We start from the raw sequence: 26,703 nt of genomic DNA, 5'->3' as shown, positions 1-26,703 counted from the left end.
AATTTGCAATTATTTTTAGGATTTTTACATTCATAACCATAAGTGAAATAGGCCAGTAATTTGTGTTTCTCATATGTTTTTTTATGGTAGTGATTCTCAACTGGAGTGATTCTGTGCCTCAGAGACATTTGGTAATGTCTGAACACATTAATTTTCACAACTGAGGGTAGAGGGTGGTATTTGCATCAGATTTGCATCAGACAGAGGCCAGGAAACTGCTTAACATCCCCTTGTTCTGTTACTTTGATTATACCCTTTGGACCCTTGAATTCTCTATGGCAAGCTGCTTTCTTCTGTTCTATTTTCTTTTCTTTCTTTACTGTATATGCTCAACTAGCTTACTGAGTTTCAGATATCAATAATTTAACTTTACAGTTTTAAAAATCTTATTTTTCTCCAATCTGTAGAGTTCTTTCTATTGTATGCTCATGTTTATAATTATATCCCTCTCCTTTACTGTTTCACACATAGCTACATTGTATGTCTGATTCCAACACCTGTCATTCTTGTTGGGGGGGATCTAAATCTATTATTTCTTATTTCTGGGCCTGTAGTTACACTCTCTTTCCTTTCGTGTTGTGTATACTTCTAGTATAGAACTCATAAGGGCACTGTACTTATTTACACATTTGTACTGTCTCTTAGGTTGGGAATATCTTCTGGGAAAGGGCCATGTCTTATCATGTCTTACCACTTTCTCATCCCCAGGTAACAGGTGTCTAGTACCTAGCAGAATTCCATGAATGCTTACTAAATGAATGAATGGACAGATGAACACACATCCATTCAAATATAAATGCATGCGGCATACAGTCAGTATACCTTTATTCATTTCCTTATCTACAGATTCTTATCATGCTGGGTTTGTCACTTAACGTCTGGCTAGTTAAACCATTTGGTTATCAGCAGGTCTTTGTGTAAATATTTGCTGATAACAAGTCTCTTTCATTGGAAAAGGTAAATCACATTTTTACTTCTAGAGGGCAAATCAAAGTCTTGTAGCTTAGTTTGAACTTTCTGAAATTTCTCTATGGGGCTTTTCTAAGTTATGGGTGAAGCATTTTATAACTAGTGTGACTCTCTGAGCATAGTAATCCCATGGAGTCAATGATATTATTTCTAAATAAAGTAGTAACTAACATTACCATATTTTTAATAAAGGAACTGATAATAAACACTGATTAAACATTTGAGATAAATTTACATTTGACAGAAATAAATGAACATAAAGTATATTGTTTAATGAATGGACGGTTAAAATATTTAAAAGTAATTTTGATAATATTTTGAGCCATTTTTTTCCCTGAAAAACATCAGAAATGATAATATGAATAAGCAAAGAATGTAACTTGGTATGCCATTGTAATGGAATTACAGAGTTGTTGTCTCAAAAGGCTTCTATAGGTGGAATCCCAGGGAAATTAAATGATTTGAGCTACCTTAAAATGCTAATTGGTGGACAAAGTGACACTAGAAGCCAACCTTTCTTGTTTCCCTTCTATGATATTGATAGCCAACATGAAGTGGATACAGATTAGGTTAATCGGAACCACAGAGTCGCAGCACTACGAGAATCCCAGGGACCTTCGACTCGAGGCTATAATCCACAGAGCAGGGAAGTGAAGACCTGGAGGAATGGACTGATTTCCTCCAAGTTTCAGACTGTTTATAGAGCTGGGGATAATCCAGTTCTCCTTTTCCCTACAGCCATTTTACTGGTGAATCTGGTCAGTAAACTTTCATTGGGCAACTGCTGTGTGCTCAGCATTGTGTTGCATTATTTGAGAATACTGGAGCAATAAAATTATTTTGTGATGAAGAAAGTCCAAATAATTTTATTATATGCTTTGAGAGTTCATGCAGGCCACTCCTTGCCCAAGCAACACTGTATCTAAACCAGCTGGTGGTTTATCCTGATTATCAGAGAATTCCAAAGGAGGAGGTTCTGCAAATCTTTTCCATACCCTGTTTAATAGCCCTTGCTTCAGGAAAGCCTTCCTGACATGTAACCTATATTCCTTCTGTTTAAGTGTAAGTTTAAGCCTTTTGATTTTATTGTCTTCTTAGTTCAGAAAGACCTCGCTAATCAGAATCTTCCCTTATAATAATTCTTCCCACACTTATGACATACCACTATGCCTCTTCTCAACTTAAGATGTGCACCCAATACCAGAGGCTAGTGACACTTTAAGAAAAAATATCACATATAAATATATATATATATATATATATGTGTGTGTGTACATATACACACACACTTATCTATATATCATCTAACTATCCATCTACCCATCAATCCATCTATCCACCCACATACATAAATGCATACATATGAGGTTTTAAGTTAATAAAATTCACTTGAAGAAATTATTAAGAATTTATCTACATCTGTGCATCGCTTCTCTTCATAGTCATCTATAAGGGGCCTTCTGAACTTCTATAGGTGTTAGGGAGGATATAATGGTAGTAGTAGTACTTCCCGACTTCCAGGAGTTGACAGTCTATTGGGATGATATAAATGCAGAACAGTTTGAGAAAATTTCCATACAGTCTTTCCTCATAAACCAAAAAAAAAAAAAAAAAAGTTATCCTTTTTTAATTTATCAAGACATATTTACAATATGGAAATCATTAAGTTTAAAAGCTTGAATCAATTGAAATTCTTGGAATTTATCATAGCTGATGCATAATTGTATGCCAAGTTTTTTTCCTTTTCATCCATCCACCCATGCATTCATTCATCAAATATGTGTTTGACCCATTCGCTGTGGACCATGTTAAGCAAAGAGCATACACTTTGGGTTTGAATATTGACTGACATTAGCTAACTCTGAAACTTAGAACAAGTTACTTAATTTCTGTGGGCTTTCCCTTCTTCATTTAAATAACCAAAATCACTCTACCTAACCTGATATAGATTGAAAGATTTAATGAAATGTTGTATGAAAACAACTTGGTGGTGGAAAATCCTCCTTTCCCCTACTATGTGACCATAGAAAAAGGATATTCATTAGTCTAACAATCCTGACATCTCTCTGCCTCCTCCTCACTGCCTTCTTTCCACAGATGAAAGATACAAATAATCTCACTGGCAGGTTTGAAGAAGCAAACTGTATGCTTGGGGAGAAAACTGTGGAGTTTAGCCTACCTTCCTATCTCCTGGTTAGGATCCCCAAATGCCTGCAGAAAGTGCTCATTCTGGTCTTTTCTGCTATAATGTATGTTTAACAAGGGCACAAGCCCACATGGGGAAGATTGGGGTTTTTCAGCTATACCTATAACCAGATGAGAGCATTTGCCTAATTCTGCATATGTTTTAGGAAGCCCATTGTTGCTACACCCCTAAATCTTCTTCAGTTTCAACTGTTAGAAAAATAAAGCTGGTATTTTTATCTACATCTGTGTATGTAGGGTTAGGTCTCAATTAATACAAAAAGAAGACAGGGAACACAAATTTGTTATTGTACCTTTTCATATAATAACACCTTACATTTGCCTAATGCATAATACATGCTCAAGAAATTTTCTTTCTTTCCTTATTTTTAAATTTCCTCCTATGATATATGTTGCCGAAGATAAAAATATGTGTAAGGTTATCTTTCTGTCTCCAAGGAGCTTCCAGTTCAATAAAAGATTTAAGCTGGATGAACAAACAGCTACAGTAAAAGATAGTAGGAGTAAATACAAGGCAGGTGCAAGCGAAGTGCTATGGGAGTTAACCAGACAAAGAGATAACCCACCACTGAATCAAAATAGGCTGTAAGGAACAGGGGTAGACACTAATCATCCAATCCTGGGACTGAACAACACTCCTTCCATATCTTTAGTTTCTTTAAAAAATTCCCAATTGGTGTACTGTTGTCAGTTTTTTCTCTTGTTTGACATTGGAAGGCATCTACGATTTTAACAGCAAAGCCAACCCTGCCACACCCACAATCTTTCTTTGTAGAAAGTCTAAGGCTATTCTTAAGTATCTGTGTCTTTTAGACTAGAGAGAAAACCACATGTATAAATCAAATCTGAACTTTGCTATGAAAAGGAAAATCCACTTTTTCTTTTTTTAAGTTAATCTTTTATTTTTTTTTTTAAGATTTTATTTATTTATTTGACAGACAGAGATCACAATTAGGCAGAGAGAGAGAGGAAGGGAAGCAGGCTCCCTGCTGAGCAGAGAGCCTGCCATGGGGCTCTATCCCAGGACCTTGGGATCATGACCTAAGCCCAAGGCAGAGGCTTTAACCCACTGAGCCACCCAGGTGCCCCTTAAGTTAATCTTTTAAATGAAGCCCATCACTTCTCCTCTAATAATTCAGAGAGGTCATTTCAACACCTCAGCTTTCAGCTAACACTAACAGTCAAAAGTGAATTTGGTAGTGAGACAAACTGGAAGAGACTGTAACTGATACAAATTCGCCAAGATGAGCTGGCTCACTTTCCAAATTTCATTAGGGACATACAGATTTATGGCAGTTACAGCTTCACTGGTAGTTCAAAAAGAGAAAGACCAGAGAAAAGAGGTCCCAGAAGTCTGTGGCTGATAAGCAAGACATCTCTCACAGGGGCCTCATGTTCGTAGTATGCCAGGACAAAAATTAACCAACCACAAACCTACTATTACAGTAGCTCCTGCCACTTGCAAAAGCAATGAAACAGAAGCAGCCAATCAGGGCAAATTGCCATGTGGAAGTGTCTGGGAATGATGGGCAACAAGGGACTTCTTTCCAAAGTCTGGATCATGGCCCTTAAATGTTGCCTTGTGTCAAGAACCATAATGATAACGTAAGTTTAGTACTCTTTGTTTTAACTGAAGCATAGTTGCTATACAATGTCAACAATGTAATGTTAGTCAAAAACGTAATGAACCTAATGATTCAACAATTCTCAGTAGTATATTATGTTTACCACAGGAGGTATAGGTACTGTCACCATACAACATTATTGCAATATTTTTGACTATATACCCTATGCTGTACGACTTTTCACCCCCATGACTTGTTTATTTTATAACTGGAAGTCTGTACCTCTTAATTCCCTTCACTTATTTCACCCACATTCCTGCTCCCTCCCCTGTGACAACCACCAGTTTTCAGTTTGTTCTCTGTATTTATAATTCTGCTTTTGTTTTTTGTTTGTTCATTTGTCTAGTAATGTAACTAATTCCACATGTAAGTGAAATCAGGCAGTATTTGTCTTTCTCTATCTGACCTATTTCACCTAGCATAATGCCCTCCAGGTCCATCCATGTTGTCACAAATGACAAAATATCATTCTTTTTTAGAGTTCAGTTAACTTCCTTTTTGTGTGTGTGTGTACATGTTTGTGTGTGCATGTGTGTATAAATATCCATTTATCTAGCTGTGGACACTTACGTTGTTTCCATATCTTGGCTATTGCAAATAACTCTGCAATAAACACAGGGGCACATAAATCTTTTTGAGTTAGTGTTTTCATTTTCTTTGGGTGGTAGTGGAATTACTGGATTATGCAGTGTTTATTCTCTAGCAGTCCTGAATGATAATCTTGCGTACTCTAATCTAGAGTAGTCTTTTTTTTTCTCCTTTGGTCCTCAATCAGAAGGACTTGGGTTCCCCATGAACAGTGCCAGGGGAATATTCTTAATTGTAGAGTTTTTTTCCTTTCAGCACTTTGAATATATTATGTCACTTTCTTGTGGCCTGGAAAGTTTCTCCTGAAAAATCAGCTGATAGCTCGTTGGGGTTTCCCTTGAACATAATTAATTATTTCTCTCTTGTTACTCTTAAGATTCTCTCTTTATATTTAATTTTTGATATTTGAATTACTATGTGTTTTGGTGTAGACCTCCTTGGGTTTATCTTATTTGGAACTCTCTGTTATTCCTGGACCTGTATATGGATGTCTGCTTCTTTCTGCAAGTTAGGGATGCTTTTAGGTATTATTTCCTTATATAAGTTTTCTGCCCCTTTCTCACTCTGTTCTCTTTCTGAGACCCCTATAATTCAAATGTTAGTATGCTTGATGTTGTCCTAGAGATTCATCAACCTGTCTTTATTTAATTTTTTTTTCTCTTTGCTATTCAGCTTAGATGCTTTTCATTACCCTGTCTTCCCTATCACTGATCTGTTGTTCCACATCTTAATCTGCTGTTGAATTGCTGAATTAGTGTAGTTTTCATTTCAGTTGTTGAATTATTCAACTCTGATTGGTTTTTCAAAAATTATTTTCAATTTCTTTGTTAAAGTTCTCACTGAGTTAATTCTTTCTTTCCTAAGTCCAGTAAGGATCTTCATGACCATTACTTTGAGCTCTTTAATGGGTAAATTGCTTATCTCCATTTCATTGAGTTCTTTTTCTGAAGTTTTGTTTGGAGAATATACCTCTGTCTCCTCGTTTTTTTTTTTTTTATTTTTTTTTTTATTTTTTTTTTAAATTTTCTGTGTTTGTTTCTAGGAATTAGGTCAAACAACTACTTACAGACTTGAAGGAATAGTCTTGTGTAGGGACATCCCAGTATAGACTACATGGGCCTGGCAGCTTTTTCTGGCTATCTGGAGATCTAGTGAGTGTTAGCTGGGGGTCCTGGGGTACCCCACACTCGGGCCATTCTGGTTGGGTGGCTGGAGCTGAAGTGGGCATGAGTCAGGAAGTCCAGGGACACTCCACATAGAGGGCACCCTATTGGGACAGCTTCAGCTGAAGTGGGCATAGTCTGAGATTTCCAGGGCATTCTACAGAGCGGTGACTATGGCAGGGCAGCAGCCCAAGTAGGCTCTCTGCACAATCATCTAGACTGTCATCTCCAGTTGAAGGAGATATGGGCATGGAGTATCCTGGGATTCTTTGCACCTGGGTCACCTTGGAGAGATGGCTTGAATTGTCCTGAGTGAGCACTGTCCAGAGGGATGTTGGGTCTGCCTTATGTGGTCTCCTTAGAGGAACAAATGGGGCAGGTGTGGGCTAGGGTCTTGGGGTTCACTGAAGCAGCAGGCTGGCCAGGGCACTATCCCCTGTTCTCTTCTGTTCTATCAAGGTAGAGGGAAAACATAAACAGTGGCGCTTGCCTGCCCTTTTGTGCCCAGAGTGTTTCACTGCTCCCTCACCATTTGGCAGAGCTTTGGGATTCGTTCCTTTATATTGTAGTTGCTCTTTTAAACCTTGGCCTATTTTCCTATGCCCCAGGGTATCTAGGACCAGTGTGGGCCAGGGGTCTGAGACTCATGGAGGTAGCAGGATGGCTAGGGTACTCAGAGCCTATCTGCACTATCAAGGTGGAGCAGTAGCATATACCATGGCACTAGCCCATGCCTCTGACCCTCCACTGTTTGGTGGAGGGTTAGTTCCTTCATATTTTAGTTGCCCTTTTAAACTACAACTTTTTTCTGTGCCCCAAGACAGATGAATCCGTTCACTGTCCCTCAGTACTGTCTCTCCCCAGGGCAGCTTGCATTGTCCAGGGTGGGAATTCTTTCATTACCATGTCTCTATCTCTCCTGCTGTTCTCTGTGAGGTCCCTCTATCCTTTGTTGTGCAAAAGCTCTTCAGTCAGCCTTTGGTTCTTTTTCAGGAGGAATTGTTCTATATGTAGGTATGGACCTGGTGCATCCATGGAAGAGGTGAGTTCAGAGTCTTCCTATACCATCTTAGACCACCCCTGCCAACCAAGTTTAATGTCCTTAAAAATAAGATCTTTTAATTTAATTCACAATTACTTTGAGTTTTTCTACTCATTTAAAAATAAGCAGATCTTTTTGAAAGATTATATCGCATTTTTCATTTTTTCTAAAAAAAATATTCTCCAACTGAAGCATCCTACCCTTAATCACCTCGGATTTGTGTTTTCCCTCCAGATATATACGTCTTTTTTAGATTATAAAATCACACCCACCAAAGGATCAGTATGATCCTGTATTCTAAAGAGTGGCATTTCTGGACTTATGAAATGTAGGTGGTTAGTTCCTATACTTGTAAGACTCATATTATTTTCTATACTATTATAAAAATAGTAATGGGTAATTGATTTAAAATTTTTCTTTTTTTTAAAAAACTCTATTTCTAAACAAGGAAGACTTTTTATCTTTCAATAACTACTCATTAAGAGGGACTCTGAATGCATACGTGTAATTTTTAATCAGGAAATAAGCCAGTTAAAATTAGCTTGTTATTTTGCTCTTGGATTTTATGTGTCTGTATTTTTAGTAAGCTTCTGAAGTCTAGAATCCCTTCTGTGTGTACAGGATTTCATAGAAAGAATTAAAGTTACTCATTTCTGAAAACAACTGTATGCTTTAGTTCATAAACCCAAGTTAAGTTCCTTTATTGTTAATCATTCTAGTTTTTAATTTCTTAATAGGCTAAATGAGCACTTCCTTGAATATTGGTTGGCATTTTGGAACATAGGTGAGGTTTGATGGGGTGAGGTCTGGAGTCCACAACCAAGAAAGAATTTTTGAGATATCTTGGTGATGAAGTTTTAGAATGTAAGTGAGATTCAGTGGGGGTGGAGTCCAGAGCCGAGGACCAAGTAAGAATTCTTGAGACGTCTTTGGTACAAAATGGTGGTTTATTAAAGCATGAGGACAGGACCTATGGGCAGAACGAGCTGCTCTCCTGGGGTTGTGAGGAGTGGTTCATTACACACTTGCAAGTAGAAGTGGGTGAGGGAGAGTGTAAATCTTTAAGGAATTTTGGAAGCAAGGTTTCCAGAACCTTGAGGGGCTAGCTGTTGTTGGGAAAAGGTCATTTGTTACAGTCTAGTAAAACCTTAATCATGAGATCCTTCAGGTGTATATCAGTGGGCCATATGCTTGGGGATGATTATCAGCATGTATCTTGGAGGGTTTAGAGATAAAGGGAATTTCCAAAGGAATTTTTATATGTTAAAGTAGATTTACAGGATCCAGGTTGGGGTGAGTGGGGGTCAGACATCAGGCTAGGATTGCCTTTTGCCCTTAGCAAAGTATTAAGGTGAAGGCAGTTGAGTCCCTAGAGGGATGTCCCTCTGCCCTGGACTTGTCACTCTGTCAAAGACTTGTCAGTGGGCTCTAGGTAGTAAGGAAATTTAATAACTTTTCTTTTCCCTTTGTTTCCCACATTATTGATGCAAAATGGTGGCTTAATTAAAGAACAGGGATAAGACCCATGGGCAGAAAGAGCTGCTGCATGGGGGTTATGAGGGGTGGCTGATTGTATACCATAGGGTTGGGGGAGGTAAGGAAAAGGGAGGTTTCAAAAGGATGTTCATATGTTAAAGAAAACTCATGGGATACCAGGGGCCTTGCCATTGTCAAGGTTGTTTTTCCCCTTTAGCAGGCATTAACATGAAGATAGTTGGGAGCTTCCTGGAAGAACATTACACTCTGCCTGCTTCAAGTATCTTGTCAATGGGCTGCAGGTTCGAAGGACATTTAATTGTATCTACATTTCCTTCTGGATGCTAGGTTATTGATAGAAATGTAAATTGCTAAGGCTTTTATAAACTGAGGGAGACTCTTATCTTGCAGGACTATGATCTCTATAAGTTAACTGTTTTCCATTTCCTTAGCTTTTGGGCAGCCAGGAGTACAAAAGCAATGTCACAAAAAAGGGGGGGGAGTTGTTGTGGAGTGTCAGCTTCTGCTTTGTCCTCAGCTTGCCTTCTGTTCCCTCATCAAATATAATTAATATCAACATAAAAGAATGTCATTCATTTTGTTTATTGTCGATACATCTGATGGATATATTCTATATACATTGTCAGTAAAATCAAGCACTCATATGAGAGTAAGCATATTTATTTTTACATTACATTTTCAATACAGGTGTCTCATTGGTAATAGTATATTCCTAAGAATAGTATATATTGTAAATATGTAAGGTGCTTCATGCTATTGCAAACATAAACTTTAACATATTTCAGCATTCCCATATGTAGGAAGGAGATATTTAAAGAATCTTAGCCAAAGAATTTTTCTAAACAATGTTGTTTTTATCAAGGGAGCTGTTGGGCTTCTGACCTTGTATAAAAGTGTGGGCTTCTGTGATTGTTATCAAAATACTAAGGGTGCTTGATCATAAATTAATTTTTATGTATAGTCTGTTTTGCAGACTGAGAAAAGCAGTAGGGCCTTTTGAAAACCCTTTGATAGCGCTAGTAATAGAACACCTGACCAAGCTGAGTGGCATGACTCATTGGAGGAGGCCTTCACTTTAAGGAGCACACCTATGATGGGGAAGGGAGTTAGCTCTGGTTAGTCTGAGTTTATCATTGGGGTGTATAGGACGTCCATTTCAGGGTGGGGATGGAGAAGAGCAAAACCATGATACTTTAGGTTTCCCTGGCTGTGTGGGCATGAGGTCAGGGTTAGGAAGGAGGAGAAACAAAATTAATCCTTGATGGGAATGCATTTTATATGTATATTTTATGTTGTAATTGTTATGCCTCAATAATGGGTCCGTGATTAAAGGAGCGAGACTGATATAAAGCGAAGGTTAAGCAAAGCTTTATTTTGCGTCAAGCATCAAGAATATAACTGAACGTTCAGAGACGCACCTCTACCAGAGAGGGTGACCCTTCTCAGTTTCACAGTCTAGCTTTTAAGGGCAAAGGCCATGCCTGGCCACGCACAGGTGACCAATGAGATTGTAACACACACAGGAAACACCACAGTGATGCTAGGTGACCAACTGAGTTACAATTTACCCTAGGAGACAAGCCTATCACCTTGGTTGGGATTGGTGCCCAAAAGGCTCCCAAAGGGTGGGGCCCATACTCCTTGGTAACCAGGGAGACAGTATGCATTCCCCCACTGATCGGATGTCTCCTTGAGGCCTGACCCACCCTTGTATCTGGGCTTTGTTACCTGGAGCTGGTTTCTGGGACTTGTTTTTAAGTGAATCCCCTGGGGGAAGGGGAACAGGAACAGTTTAACTTTAATGAAATCCTCTTGCTAAGTAGGTTCTTACAGTAATTAAGTGTATGTTTCTCAGTTATAACGTTCTCTGGTTCCAGCAAGCTTTCAGAAGTGTGGTGTTGTAAGTCTTATAGCAACCCCAGCAGTAGCACAATCTTGGAGCTCTGCAAAAAATAACAATAATGAAAATCTTTCTCTTCTCCGTGTATATTTATGGGTTATTTATTTATTATTTTTTTTTGAGGATGACCAAAATAACTCCCACTAATTCATCAAGAAATGTTGACAATAGTATAGGAAGGAAAAAGGTGGTTATTGATGAGGGAACAGAAAGCTGGCTGAGAACAAAGCACAAACTGACCCCCACCCCCAACCTGCCCCACCCACACTCCTGGGTAGGAAATAATGTGACATTCTTTAGGAATCTCCCAACTATCTTAATGTTAATACCTTGCTAAAAAGGGAAAAAACGACCTTGAGAATGGCAAGGCCTCTGGTATCAGGTATCTTGTAGGTGCTCTTTAGCATATGAAAGTTCTATTGAAACCTCCCGGTTCCTTACCTCCCTCAGCCCCCTCCTACATAACCTGCCACCCACACAACCCCAGGCAGCCGCTCTTTCTGCCCATGGGTCCTGTCCCTGTACTTTAATAAACCACCATTTTGCACCAAAGATGTCTCAAGAATTCTTTCTCGGTCATCAGCTCCAAACCTCATCCCACTGAACCTCACCTATATTATAAAATTTCATCAGGTATAAACTGCCTTTCATTGATAAGAAAACAAGTTGGTTTAAAAATAATTTGTTCTGTATCTTTAAACAAATTCAAGGTTAGCTTTTTCATTTAAATCAATGATTTATAAAGATGGTATGCCTGTAAAATTCAAGGGGCTAAAAGACCTGAACAAGTTATCTATCTATTTTTTTTTATAATTTCTTCTATTTTAAATAATCATCATGTTTTGGAGGTTTGAATGAGCACTGGGAAACATTAAAACTGCAGCTGAGAAAATTAGGTTAATTGTAATTCATTAGGTGCTGTCCTTATTAAAAGTGAACTGATTTAATCCCTATTAAAAGCCCTAAGGCATGAGAAAGCAAAATGGCTATGTAAAAGCTTAGTGTTCTTAACAATTAGAAGATACTACAGTTCAGTGTTTCTCAAACTTCAATGTGCATATCAGTCATCTTGGATCTTGTTAAAATGCAAATTATGGTTCAGCAGGTAAGGGATCAGCCAGAGAATCTGCATTTTTAACAGGCTCCTAGAGGATGTGATAGCCATAGGTTTTTGTTAGACTATTTTTTTTTCTAGTTCATTTGTCAGATAATTACTAAGTCCTTGCTAATTGAAACGCAGCCTTGGTAAGGAGTTATAAAACAGTGTGATATGATCTGCTATTCTGGACATTTCTTAAAACATTTTTGAAATACTTAAACACTTTTTAAAACACTTAAATATTTTTTAAAAATCTACTCTGTGTCTCTATTTCTTTATTTTGCACTTTAATGTGAATGAAATAATTCAATATGTGGCCTTTTGTGACTGGCTTCTTTCACTTAGCTTAATGTTTTCAAGGTTTTTACATATAATGTATGCTTGTGTCAAAATTTCCTTCCTTTTTAAGGCAGAATAATACTCCATTTTATGAATATACCACTTTTGTTTATCCATTGTCAGTGTTTGCATATTTGGGTTGTCTCCATCTTTAAGCTATTGAGAAAAATACTACTATAAATATCCATATGCAAATTTTGTGTGGACAGATTTTCATTTCTCTTGGGTATATATCTATGAATGGAATTGTATTAAATGGTAACTCTATATTTGATATTTCTGGAGCTTTTAATTGAAATAGATAAGTCAGATTTAAAAGAATAGTTATATGAGTATGCATATGGCTAGATAAGCAGCAAGCAATTGGTTTCATGAAAAGGGTTCCATAGTCAAATAATTTTGAGAAAAACTGTATATCCAAACTCTCTTGATGAAAACTGGCAAAGGAGGAATCATTTAACTTTTTTTAACTCAGGTTTCCCAAACATGTTGGGGAAACATGTTTAGAAATCTTAGAAAGTGAAATATTTACAACTCAAGGACTTAGTGTTTTGTAGAAGGCATTTTGACAAATTGTTTAATTGCACATTCTGAAGGTAGAAAGACCTATTGAATGAATATGAGTATATTCTAGGAACATGTGAATGATTTGTTTGAGTTGGACTCAGAATGGCTTCAACTCAAGAGGTAAATTCCATAGGAACCTGGCAGGAGTGTGGTTTTCAGTGACAGATATTTGAATATTTGAATAGAGCAATGATAGGATGAAAATGTGATTTCTGAAAGTCGTTCTTGCGTCAACATGTAGGATGACATGAAAATATCAGGGAAACCATTGAGAGTGTCCTGCTATTGGTATCCATAAGAAATATAAGGAAATAAGAATCAGTAAATTGTGATGACACACTGTACCCAGGGAAAGGGGAAATACCAAAATCTTTGTAAATAAAATGATAAATATTAGAATAAATTATGGATAACAGAAATGCCAAGTATAATATGATAGGAAAAGTAATGAATAGAGAGATCACATTCTAGACAGATTTATTAGAATATCTGTATAAAAATCTCTACCATTATAAAAAAAAATTCTAGTTCATTTTTTTCATCCTTTCTCATTTGAAAATCAATACTTGATTTCTGTGTGTGACCCTGCCATAGATTTTGATGTTGCCATCTGGTAGAGCCTGCTTATTATCTTCATTATAGACACAGGCTCTTTTTATGCTGATTCCTATTTTTCAACATTAAGTCATAAGTTAACTCAATTTCAAATTAATGAGAAGTCAGATTAAAGATAAAAACTTTCCCTGAATGTTTTTATTAATTATGCTTTTAGGGCACAATATTTAGCACTGCTCAAATCTGCTTGTACATAAGTTCTCTATTTGATGACATGACCTGTCTTTACTTTGTTCCTGCTACTGTTTTTACTGTTTTCCTTTTGTTGGATGTCACTGGAAAATGGAATTGCCAGATGGTTTGCAAATAGAAGTGAGCGATGACAGTTTTTCTTTTAAAGATTCTTTATATACAAGCAAGTTAGCAAACAAACAAAAAAGAATGTTTTAAGAATGGTTTAAGAAAAAGAAAAAAAAAACCTTTTGCTTAAAACACACAGATACACTCAGAATCTCATAGTGTTAATTATATACTCTTGTTTATATCAGGAGGAATATGACAAATATGGGTGATCGTTCTTAAATTGGGTAGCAATATGGACCTCTAGGAGCCACACATTGTCAGTGTAACTCGCACAACATGCAGACAGTCCCCTGGTGGACATTCTTTCTTCAGCTGTAGAAATTTAAATCTTCATTTATTTCTACAAGTAGTGCTCCCTGATACCGGTAAAGAGTGGCCCTTGTTGCCCACAGGAACTCCAACAGGATGAAAATTACCAGCACAGACACAAGAAATCTCTTCAGTGGTCACTTCAGATCCATCCACTTGGAACTTAGAATAGATCCCTTCTCTTCTCTGGGCCTCAATTTTCTCATCTGTAAAATGAGATCTTTGGAAAGAGAAATCTCAAAGGTCATAAATTCCATAATTCACAAAGCATAAACCTACAACTTCAAATGGAATCCAAAAGCTGTTAATTCTGTGAAAGAGGCCAGGAGGAAATTTCTAGAGGTTAATGAGGCATAAAGACTTCTTCCTTGAACCCCACAGCCTTTCTTCACTAGTCCTGAGGCTACATAGAGTAACTAAGATATCTAGTACGATACGAGATTATATATAATTGGAGGATGGAAAAAAGCAAAAGTTAAACAACAACTAAACTACTTCAGACATTAAAGAGGCCACAGATTCTACTTGCCTTTTAGGCAGAACTTTAGGATAACCTTGTTTTCCATTTAGGTCCTATTTCTGTGTCTCTCAGAAATGAAAGTTCTCTGGGATTTCCACAGTTCCAGCAAAGTGTTACCTATCTTATACTCAATATATTCATGTTGAACTTCTTATCCATTATTCACACCAGCAGTTAGTCTAGAGGAGATTTTAGACAAGAAAATAAAACACTATATATTTCTTCAAATAACTCTTTGAATTGCTCACTTTTAAATTGAGAGGAATAGCTGCAGTCTCAATAAATACTGTAAAAATTATATACATATATTAATAAAAAGTGCAAGTTAAGTTCCTTTTGCCCAATAAAATAATTTGCATTTTCTGTGCTGATTCTTAGGAAAGAAATTCTAAATTACAAAGGCATATATGGTTCTTACTCTAACACAAGCATTAATCAAAAATTTTCTTTGTGTTTTCTAGATATATTCCCCATATACTCACATAATTCAATGAACAGTTACACTGGTTAATAAATGTATCAGAAATGAAGGTTAGTGGGACGTCGGGTGGCTCCGTCAATTAAGTGGCTGCCTTCGGCTCAGATCATAATCCCAGGGTCCTGGGACTGAGTCCCGCAAGATCATAATCCCAGGGTCCTGGGACTGAGTCCCGCATTGGCCTCCTTACTCAGTGGGGAGCCTGCTTCTCCCTCTGCCTACCACTCCCCCCTGCTAGCTCAGTCTCTCTCTATCTCTCTCCCTGGCAAATAAATAAATAAAAATATTTAACAAAAAAATGAATGAAAATGAGCAATTATTGTTTTAAGGGGATGAAGTCTTTTAAAAAGTTGCTTTTCATGAGTCATTTCTAATGTGTATCTGATATTGGCATAGGTGAGGATTTCAGTGAGGCCAAGCTCAAGAAGTCAGAGGGAGGAAAAAAAAACTTAGATGTCTTCTGAAAGTCAACAGAAAATCAATGAAAGTAAAAATAAAAAGAGGTAACTCTGTTCTCTGCGAAATGGGAAGAGCTGACCATAACTTTATGTTACTTACAAAGCTTGAAAAAGAGTTTGGGCAATCAAAGATGCTTAAACATAGAACTCTAGAAAGAGGTCAACCCATGCAAGCATGCCCAGGAGAAATGGAGCCTTAAACCAGCAAACTCTGGGAATCTCATTCCTATAGGCCAATGAATAAATTAATTTATCTCATTGAACAAGTTTCATGTAATTAACTGCATGTGTTAGATCTCTGTGGTAGATTATAGTATGGTTCCTGTATCAGCCTGGGTCTGATTAGGAGAGAGAGAAACATAGTAATTTGAACATGGAAAGTTTAATGCAAATAATTGCAAACTATCACAGGAGGTTGAAGGAAATAGGAATTAGACAGTAAGAAGTACAGGGAACTCTAAAGAATACAAGATTATAGCTACTACCCATGGCTGAACTGGGACACTGAAGAAAAGTCTCCCCAGGACTGAGATCCAGACATTTTTGGAGGGTGTGTGGTCATGGTTCACTGGATGGCAGAGAGCCACTGTAGTGCCACGCCATCAAAATTTGCTAGAAATATGACGTCTGGAACTTGCCAGAAATCTGCTCTCTAGAGTGCTGGAGAAAACTCTCTATGGAGAGGTGTCTCTTCAGGACATCACCCAAAGTGTGTGCCGGGGAAGCTGCTGGTTATTGGGTATTGCTGACCACCAATCATTTGCAGGAGCCAGAAGATGAGGAAGCTATCTGCACTGTAGGAGTTGGTACAGGAAAAGCTTTGCACAAACGCAGCAATCTAATGCTAGAGAAGCCATCCAGGTAATGCTGGACAAACAGCCTGCATTAGCAAAACTGGTTAATAGGAAAGCCTGTGCGTTGCAAGAACTAGATGCCGGTGAAGACTTATATGCTAAGGGAGCCAGTCTTTGGAGAGGTTGCCTCAGGAATCAGCCTAAGACAGAATGCTGGAACAAAAAGAGACACCCCTTATTCTACAACGTTTCTCCTATACTCTTTACTGGCAAGGAAAGTGACATTATTTAAAAGACCCAGATGCATTTTCACAAAGAGAGCAAAAAATGAATTTGAAACTAGGAAGTAATAAATCAGCAATCAGCACAATTCCCAGTTACACTCATTCTACCCAATAAAAAGATTATAGATACACATCCTCAGTCATATGGACCTGGTGACCCCCTGAAGACAGTATTTCCCCTATCCATTGCCAACTTGGTCATGTAACTTACTTGGACCAATGGTATTTGAGTGGAAGTGATACAGCCCAGTTCTGAACAGAAGTTTTACTTTTAATATTTTTTTGCTTAATTTTTTATTTCATGATTATAAGCTTAACTCTGCAATCACCTGGACTTGTAGGAGGATATGGAAAACATCGAACCCATAATGGAACTGAAGCAAGAGCATAAAGTTTATAGGGTATTTCCAAAGGGGTAATGGGGTGTTCTCTTGAACTACAAAAGTGGTGAGATAAAACACAGGTCAAATGTATTAGATTTGTCCGCAGTCAGCAGTGATGATCTTCTTGCTGGTCTTGCTCTTTCTGGACTCATAGCTGAGGAGAAGTTTTAAACGTGAATGTGTACTGCAGCGTCTCTGCCCTCTTGCACCAAGAAATCAAGTCCCAGACAGAGGCTACTCTTATATCTGAGTCCCAGAATGAGGTATAGAGCTTGGTGGAAGCATAGCTAGCCTGACAGCTCTAAGAGAAGAAAAGGCATTGATGCTTATTCAGCCCAGAGATTTTTTGTTTTTGTTTTTGTTTTAGTTTTCCCCACAATATGCACTTTTCATGCTTGACAAACAACTCCAATTTTGATTTGGTTAATTATGACTATGCTGCATAAACTGTAGAGTAAAGCATTATGTTATTTTCTGATTTTGCATATTCACCTGCACTAAGAAGACAGAAATGGAGACAGGACCTGTGCTTGGATTCAAGGAAATACAATTTGATTGTGTCAACCTGAGAAAAGTCTTTGGAGGCAGCTAGCTGGTATTTCCCAGATGTCAGCCTTGCTTGGATGTAACCTATATTAGGTTAGAGATGGAAAGGTTATAGTCAACTTTTTTTAATGCAAAGAGTTGCCCTGCAACACTATCACTCTTCTGTCTTTGACAGTTTTGATGATTAGCTGTCAAGATTATAATTTACTTCATTTTACTTTATCTTAATCAAATGTTCCCAAATCACTTGGGGTACTGGACTGTGGATTATCTTTGGATAAATTATTGTCCTTGACTGGATTTGGTCAACTTCTACACAACTTTCTGTGGAGGAAAAATAAATTTTTTTTGACAACTTCATACTCAGTCTCCCTCACATAGACTTACTCTTTACTAATTGATTTATTAGGAGGAAATCATTTTCTAACTCACTATTATCCTACATACCATAACTATAATCGATATCCTGGTACATTGCTATTAAAACTATTATTATATTTGGTACTTTCAAAGAACCTCCCAACCACACACACAGACACACACAGCAACATACACTGTCATCGGGGGCTAGATGTTTCTTTCAAGTTTATTCAGCTGAAAAATAATGCTGCTGCTCAACAACAACAAAAAATTAATTAAAATCAGAAATAAGAATTAACATGCTATGATTTTGTCACTGAACATTTAGAAGCAGAGGTCAAATATTAACATGTATGTAAAATACATGTATGATTAAGAAAGTCTTAAATAGCACTAATATTTTTCTTTAGCAACAAGGAATATTACCTCCTATGGATATTAAAAAAAATGGCTAGAGTTTTCAGACCCTGTTTCTGTAATAATAATCAACTCTAGGACTAATTTAATTTGGGACAGGTAAAGGAAAGTCATCATGAAGAGGCAAGAAAAATGCACAAAGTCTCATCTAGGCTCTGCCACACTACTTGCTTTTATAGTCTCAGCTTTCTTGTATCTAAAATGGGGATAATAACATCTGCCATACCAAACTGATGGGAATATTGTTTTAAGATTCAAATTAACGTGTGTTGGTGAAAAGAATATGTAAATAGTAAAGGTGTTTGCAAATGTGAAAAATCGTTGTACTGTGAAACGATATTGATGATATGTTGGAATCTTCCTAAATTCCACTGAACCTAGAACCTAGACAAGAGAGTAAGACTTAACCAGAAGTGTAATCTTCAAGGTATATCCTACTACAGAAAGAAATACAAGATATCAGGATAACCTTAGAGGTAAAAGAAGGGAGAAATGTAATGTCTGCTTCTTCTAAAGCTCTCTTCTACTATGGGGAAGTATCATATTCCCCAAAGTCTCATTTAAAAGATGTCGTCCAGCAGTAGAGAAATTTATTGTCAATAAACTCCCTAATAATTATATAGGATTAACACTAAAATGGGAAAAGACAGAATGATGAAAACTGGGTTAGTGATGAAAATGATGAAAGCTAGAGGTAGGGCTTATACTCAAGGAGTGTACTGAGCTCATGCTCATCTTCTCCCTGACCTTACATGGACTCCATTGTTCCAAGAATCTAGCGAACACTTAGTCTCCTTATCTCTCTGTAGTCCCCCAGCCTTTGTGGCAAACCTTCTATATTAAAACTTCATATAGTATATTGTATTTACTTGTCAAATTGTCTGTCTCTTCCATCAGATTAGAAGTGCCTTGAAGGTAAGAATCCTGTCTTAATTTTCTAGTAACCCCAACTGATGCTGGATACTGGGCCTGGCTTGTCCAATGAATGTCAGGTGAAAGGATGAATGGCTACAAAATAGAGTGGAGGAGTAAGAAGAGATGGACTTTAGTAAGGCTTTAAAATGAAGCATTGCACTTCTTAAATATAAAGGAATCGTTTTCAAGACATAGCATAAAACAACATTTCTATTAAAATTTAATAGAAAATTAGTCCAGACACTTACAGATATTTTTTTAAGAGACTCCTGGAAAACATGATTAACTTCTAATGTCTGAGCTCATATGTTCACATTCACTGATGTCTTAAAAATACGCTTGGGCGCCTGGGTGGCTCAGTGGGTTAAGCCGCTGCCTTCGGCTCAGGTCATGATCTCAGGGTCCTGGGATCGAGCCCCGCATCGGGCTCTCTGCTCAGCAGGGAGCCTGCTTCCCCCTCTCTCTCTGCCTGCCTCTCTGGCTACTTGTGATCTCTCTGTCAAATAAATAAATAAAATCTTTAAAAATAAATGAATAAAATAAAAATAAAAATAGGCTTAAAACAAGTATGACTTCTGCTTAAACAGATAATTTTCTTTGAAAAAAGAATGTACTTTTAAGCTGAAATAGGATGGAGGAAGAGGTGTTATAAAAGTCAGAAGGGTGTGTCCAGTATACAAACCTAACGGTTTAGGAATCTTTGTCATAATACACTTAAAGTGGTAAATAATTATTTTGTAGAAGGAGAGAGAACATTTTAAGTTTGTTTGAATTGGACATATTTTAAATTAGAATATGGCATTACTTTCCACTTTTTTCAGATGTTGTAAAGATAGGTGTGAAACTCCCATTTTCCAGAATTTGGGGGCAAACTTAAATATTAACTATCTGTAAATGGGTCATCTAATTCTTCCTCTTAAGCATGACAAAAGAGTATATATAATCCTTGAATATGCTTACAAGAAATATTAGGAGATATCTTATCTGCCAGGCTGTAGAAATGTGACTTTCAATGGAAATGTTTTATAAGGTAAATCTTACTTTGTCCATTACCTTGCCTGCTATGATATAAATTCCTTGCCTACTAATCACAAATCTCAAGATCTGGGAAATAGAGTTCCCTAGAACAGGCTATATATTTTTTATTGCCATCTCGAATCAAACCGATGCCGTTTTTCATGAGAGGACTAATAAAAGTCACATTCTGTATTGAAACATCCCTGTATTTTATGGACCCATCTGATATACCCTTAATAAAGTTTTAAAACAATCCATAATAGATTTTGCAAGAAGCTCAGATCTGCCGGCACTCTCATTAACAGCCCAATTTGAAGCACTACTTTAGGCATGATTATCTGCAAAATGTTAGTAGGGTTGTTTAATATTAACAGACTAGATGAAGGGACAGGAAGCTCAATTATTCAAAAATCCAGTTAGATTGCAATTTAGAGTAATTTAACAAATAAAATTGCATTTTTTCTTATTTTCAAAGTACAGACTTATGTTTATTTCCTCTAAGATGTAGCTCTTTGAAAATACCAACACTGCTAAGTGATTCTGCAGAAGAAATAGTTGATTAAAATAAAAATACCCCTCAGCTTGTTAAAACATAAATGTATTACAAATGACACCACACTTACACAGTGTTTGCTCAGTTGACTACACTTTATGAAACAAAAAAGCCAGAATCTCTGCCCCACCTAATGATCACAGAAAGGACAAACAATGAGCAAATATAATTGCATGTAATTTTCTTTACATTTAATTGTCTTTTTTATTGACTCCTCTATCTGGGGAAGCTATCCTTTGGGTTTCAGACCTGTTTATAAACCTATTTCCTTATCTAGATTTTCTTGCTTTAATAGATGTTAGCAAATTAAGATTGAGCTAATCGTCAAAAAGAATGAGGGAGTTACTTCTGTTGCAATAAAAAATTGTCTTCACGGGCGCCTGGGTGGCTCAGTGGGTTAAGCCGCTGCCTTCGGCTCAGGTCATGATCTCAGGATCCTGGGATCAAGTCCCGCATCGGGCTCTCTGCTCAGCAGGGAGTCTGCTTCCTCCTCTCTCTCTCTCTCTGCCTGCCTCTCTGCCTACTTGTGATCTCTGTCTGTCAAATAAATAAATAAAATCTTAAAAAAAAAATTGTTTTCACTGTATTAATTTTTGTGTGTATGTGTGCAAGTGTATTTGTTAGAACTGGTATTGAAAACATCTGGATGAATTTACTCCCAATTATTAAGAATATGGTCGGAGACTGGGAAGAGAGGAGAGAGCAGTCAAAAAGGGACACTTATTTTCAACTGCTTTTTCCCTGTACTGTTTATATACATATATGTATGTATATATATTTTACTTAGAGTATGTAATATTTTGTAATAAAAACAAAACATTTTTAAAATGGCACTATTCAGTTTCCTTAAACTTTTATATCCAGTAAAAATATTCAATCCAAGAAAACTGATAAAATATAAACTTGTTAAATTTAAAATACACAAATTTTTGTTTATTATTAATTACAATGAAAGAAATTCCAAGCCATGATTATTAGACCACTAGCTCTCATAGCTAATTTAGTGACAATAATACAAACAGAAAGGGATTTCATACTCTTACTAATACTCATCCTTCTCCACTACACATATTAACGGAATTTCAGTCAATATTTATTCTTTATTGTACAACTTAGACATCAGAAACCACTTTTGTATAGTTTTGCATTAAATTTAGCAACCTATTCATTCTTAGAATTTCAATTGAGCCATTAAAGCCATTCTGGATCCGGTAGTGAGATTTGGAATTAGAGAATGATAATGAATATTAACAATGCATTCTTGTTCATTTTTATTAGTTTTTAAATCTCGGATGTCAAACTCTTAAATTTGTTTTAGAATTCTGATCACTTATCCAAAATTATTTTAAATTCCCAAAGACCATTAGGCCATATGTAGGGCAAAGTTACAAACACATCGTATTTTAAGTCATTGCTCCTCTGGCTTTCATTGGCTGTCCTCATTGTTTCATCCCTGATGACTACTTAATCCTACGTGAGACAAGGAGGACAAAATGAGATAAATTAACATCCTAGGCTCCTGGGTACAATTCTGTAAATGACAGTTTTTCCTGCCCTGCAGAGACAATCTAGCTTTCTTGGAAGAATCACTTATTTGACTCATGGAAAGCGGTGTGCTCCCCTGCCTCACTATGAAAAGTAATAATTACAAGACCTGTTTTACACTGTGATGTGTCTGTTTGGTTTTTGGATATTGCTCCTAGGTTATTATACTAACTTATAATTCAAACAGGAGCTTATATAGTATCTTCATTTGACAAGTAGTACCTAGTCTTTTCAAATTATACATTGCCCATGATTCATTCCCACTAGTTGTGCGCACAGTACTTTTTTCCTTTTTCTTTTCTTTTCTTTCTTTTTTTTTTTTTTTTAAGATTTTATTTATTTACTTGAGAGAGAAAGAGAATGATCTGGAGAGAGAGAGAGAGAGAGAGAGAGGAGAGAGAATACAAAGCAGACTCCACTCTGAGCATGGAGCCCAACAGTGGGCTGGAGCCCACAACCAAGAGATCATGACCTGAGCCCAGACGAAAGTCAACTGCTTAACCGGCTGCACCACTCAGGAGCCCCTGTTCACAGTATTTCCTGTGAACAGGATCTGCAATATCTTATTTATTTAATTGTCTTCCTCAGTTAATGCTAATTTGTTAGCTATTTTCAATATTAAGGGAGTTAGAAACATTCCCTTTTAGGTTAGTAACACATTTTCAGGATAATTTGCAGATTTATTTTTATATCCAGGTTATTTATTTATTTATTTTTTTTTAAGATTTTATTTATTCAGGGTGCCTCGGTGGCTCAGTGGGTTAAAGCCTCGGCCTTCGGCTCAGGTCATGATCCCAGGGTCCTGGGATCGAGTCCCGCATTGGGCTCTCTGCTGAGCGGGGAGCTGCTTCCCCTTCTCTCTCTGCCTGCCTCTCTCTGCCTACTTGTGGTCTCTGTCTGTCAAATAAATAAATAAAATCTTAAAAAAAAAAGATTTTATTTATTCATCTGAGAGAGACAGAGCACAAGCAGGGGAGAGGCAGAGGGAGAGAGAGAAGCAGACTCCTTCCTGAGTTGGGAGCCCAACCTGGGGCTCAGCCACAGGACCCTGGGATCATGACTCTAGCAGGAAGCAGACACCTAACCATTTGAGCCATCTGGGTGCCCCTGTTATTCTTTTTCTAAAGACAGAGAAGAATAATTTAGAATCATTTAGGAGACTCCATCAGATGAGTTATAATTTGGAAACACTCATTATAGACATTATTAGACCACTAGCTCTCATAGTGGATTTAGTGACAATAACACAAACAGAAAGGGATTTCATACTTTTGCTAATACTCATCCTTCTGCATTATACAAATCCTTCTCCATTATACAAAATTTCTAAGAATCTCCTGATTTAATGAGCTTATTGTTTTTAATGAAGGCAATTTATTAAGGATGTTATTAGATATATATTTATTTTATTAACATTCATTATATAAATATATTTATACATACATAAGGTGTTTTTGATTAATGCATACCAAAATTTGGTTGAGAAAATATAATCCATATTTTCTTCCTCTTTGGCAAGTAAGCAATCTGGAATATGATCACAATAAAATAATTTTAGAGATTTATTGGCATAAATCCTACCTTTGTACAGTGAGGTCAACATGATGGTGGGTTAAACATCCCCAGGTGGCCATTGGGAGTTTCCCGGTCTGGTTGAGGACAGAAAACTCTTCTGGTTCTGGCTGAGGTTTGGTGCACCAGTTGACAATTGTGTATTCCACTTAAAAATCAATAGAGAAAACTCTTGGCCCATGGCTGGGTGGGACTTCTAGGATAGGTGCAATGATTCTAAGAGCATCCTTATAGATGACTGTCCAAGCATACTGGTCCTGTTGAGTGTCGGGGTAGATAATCATCACATTTATTACCCAAACTAGAACACTTTAGAGAATAAAGGGCATAGGGGTACTTAAGTAAAATTTTATAGTTATAACTATGAAAACATAAAAAACAGTACATTCCGTAAAATAAATATATGCAATTTATAATATGTAATAAATGAAAGCACTGTGTAGCAAGGACATTCATACTACTCTCTCAAAGCCCTACATACAGGAGGACGTAAAAGCCTTTTGTGAATGAGCCTATCATTTCCTGGGTTATCCACTGAACCTATCAACTGAGAGCCAGTTGCAACGAAAGGACTGTTGGAGCCAATCTTCTCCAGAATTTAAAGAACTAGGTGACCATAGTTGATGTGTGGATTACATCTCTATCCCACAGAGTTGTTGGGAGGGTGAAATTGGATGGGACAATATGTGGGAATGCCTCCTACCCTGCACCCAAAAATGTTAGCCTCCTTCCCCTTTTTCACCACTCAACAGCACACTCATACAAAATTCATGCAGTACTCACTTCACCTCATCTTCACTTTGTTTGTTAGACTCAAAGCTTCTTAAGGGTAGCCCTGTTTTCATACATCTTTATTTCTATCTAGAACCCAGGACACTGTTGGATCATAAAAAATACATGTTGGCTAATTGAATGTTTCTGACTCTGCCCAAAGAAGAGCCTGCTTTTCTGCTCGTCTTGTTCAAAAATGGAGAAATAATGTATAGTAGAGGATGACAATTCACTGGAACTATTGAGCTTGAGGGCACAAAATGTTAAAGGCATATGACTTTCTTGGGTCAGATTGACAAGGCCAGCTTCTCATCTATCATTTGGTTTCCTGAGTAGATCTACTCCCTAGGCACACAATTCATTGTGAAGAACAGTTCAGGTTTTTAAACTACTAATATATCCATAAATAGGCATACATTTGAACTGATATGCACTTTGTCTCTCAGGCCCTCAATGTGAACTAATACATTCAAACCTCTGAATCTGCCACGCTGAGGGTCAGAGCATGAATCAGAAAGATCAGGGAAACAGTTTCTCTGAGCCCAATCTCACCTGAGTCTCCCAGACATTCCGACTATGCTCGTTTATACCCTTTCATGAGTTAAAATAACAATGCTGTGGTGTGTCTTTACTTTTTCAAGGGGATCATTAGTCTATGCTAAATTTCATTTTTTGTTTTCAGTTATTTTTTCCCCTAAATTTTTACAGTAGTGTAAATTAACATTTATTGCTGAATAACACTATGTAATTTATATGACTTATTATTTAAGTAGAATGTATTATTATTCCTATTTCCAGTTGTGAGGAAAATGGAGCTAGAAAGATTAAAAGTTTTGCTTGTGATCAGTAAATGGTGGAACTAGCCTTTTTTTTTTTTTTTTTAACCCCAAATCTAACACTCTTTGTACAATGCCAACTGCCACCATATATATCTTGCAAAGACATTTATAATCTCTCTAATGAAGAATTAAAGTTGAATATATATTAGCCAATATTTCAGAAATGTTTCCTTTAATAAATACAATAAAAATTTGATAACAATTTAGTGAGTACTCATTCCATTGCATTTATCTTATGTAACTGTAGTCTGTTTTTTAGAAGTATGACCTAGATCCTAGGTTTATTGGACATTTTTAAATGCATGTTCCAAACTAAGTTCAAGTCTATTTAAAATTTTCTAGGCTGCTTTGATTTGTTTCTGGGTCATGGCTGATGTTTGCAGACTCTCTGAATCTGGAATCATTGAAAGGTTTTATTAATGAATCCTTCTCAAGCTGTTCATCAGTGAAAATAGCACAAATGCATATGGATGTTAGTCCCTGTGTAGCAAACTATGTCATCATGCCTAGCTTCCAAGAGGACCTGAGAAGTTTGGCACCACCCACACCCATTCCTTGGGGGACCTGTTTTAATGCTCTTTTCCTATATACAGACATATGTGTGAAAGCTGCACACTAGAGGAATTAAGAGGACTGTTAGGTCTAGAACAATAGATCAGAGGAATATTAATATTAATCAAAGGCAAACAGAAATTATCATATATTTTGATAACTGATTTTTTTTTTTTTTTTTTTTTAAGATCTTACTTGCTCCTTTGAATCTGTATATAGAGGAATCTTGGCCTATGCTCTGGGGAAGAACAATAGCTTCTTTTCTTTGTTTCCTCATTTGCTCTCCTTTCTTTGCTTTGTGGTTTTGTAATTTTGTTTTCCTTTGTAAAATATTCTTTGTGAGAGATAAAGAGAGCCCACATGCATGTGAGCAGGAATTGTGGGGGGTGGGGTAGGGTGGGCAGGGTAGAATCCCAATGGGGAGGGAGGTAGAGAATCTTAAGCAGACTCAATCTCACCACCCCCAAGATCAGGACCT

At 36.9% G+C, this 26,703-nt stretch overlaps 1 long non-coding RNA gene across 3 annotated transcripts in view; it reads left to right on the top strand.

Annotated features, from left to right (window-relative positions):
- LOC132010096 (uncharacterized) overlaps nucleotides 1-26,703 on the top strand; it is a 103,466-nt gene that overhangs the window by 3,232 nt on the left and 73,531 nt on the right. The window lies entirely within an intron of this gene.

The sequence above is a fragment of the Mustela nigripes genome, chromosome 2, assembly GCF_022355385.1.
Source record: "Mustela nigripes isolate SB6536 chromosome 2, MUSNIG.SB6536, whole genome shotgun sequence".
Classification (NCBI taxonomy): domain Eukaryota; kingdom Metazoa; phylum Chordata; class Mammalia; order Carnivora; family Mustelidae; genus Mustela; species Mustela nigripes.
Note: the sequence above shows the minus strand (reverse complement) of the source record. Positions and strands in the feature narration are given on the sequence as shown.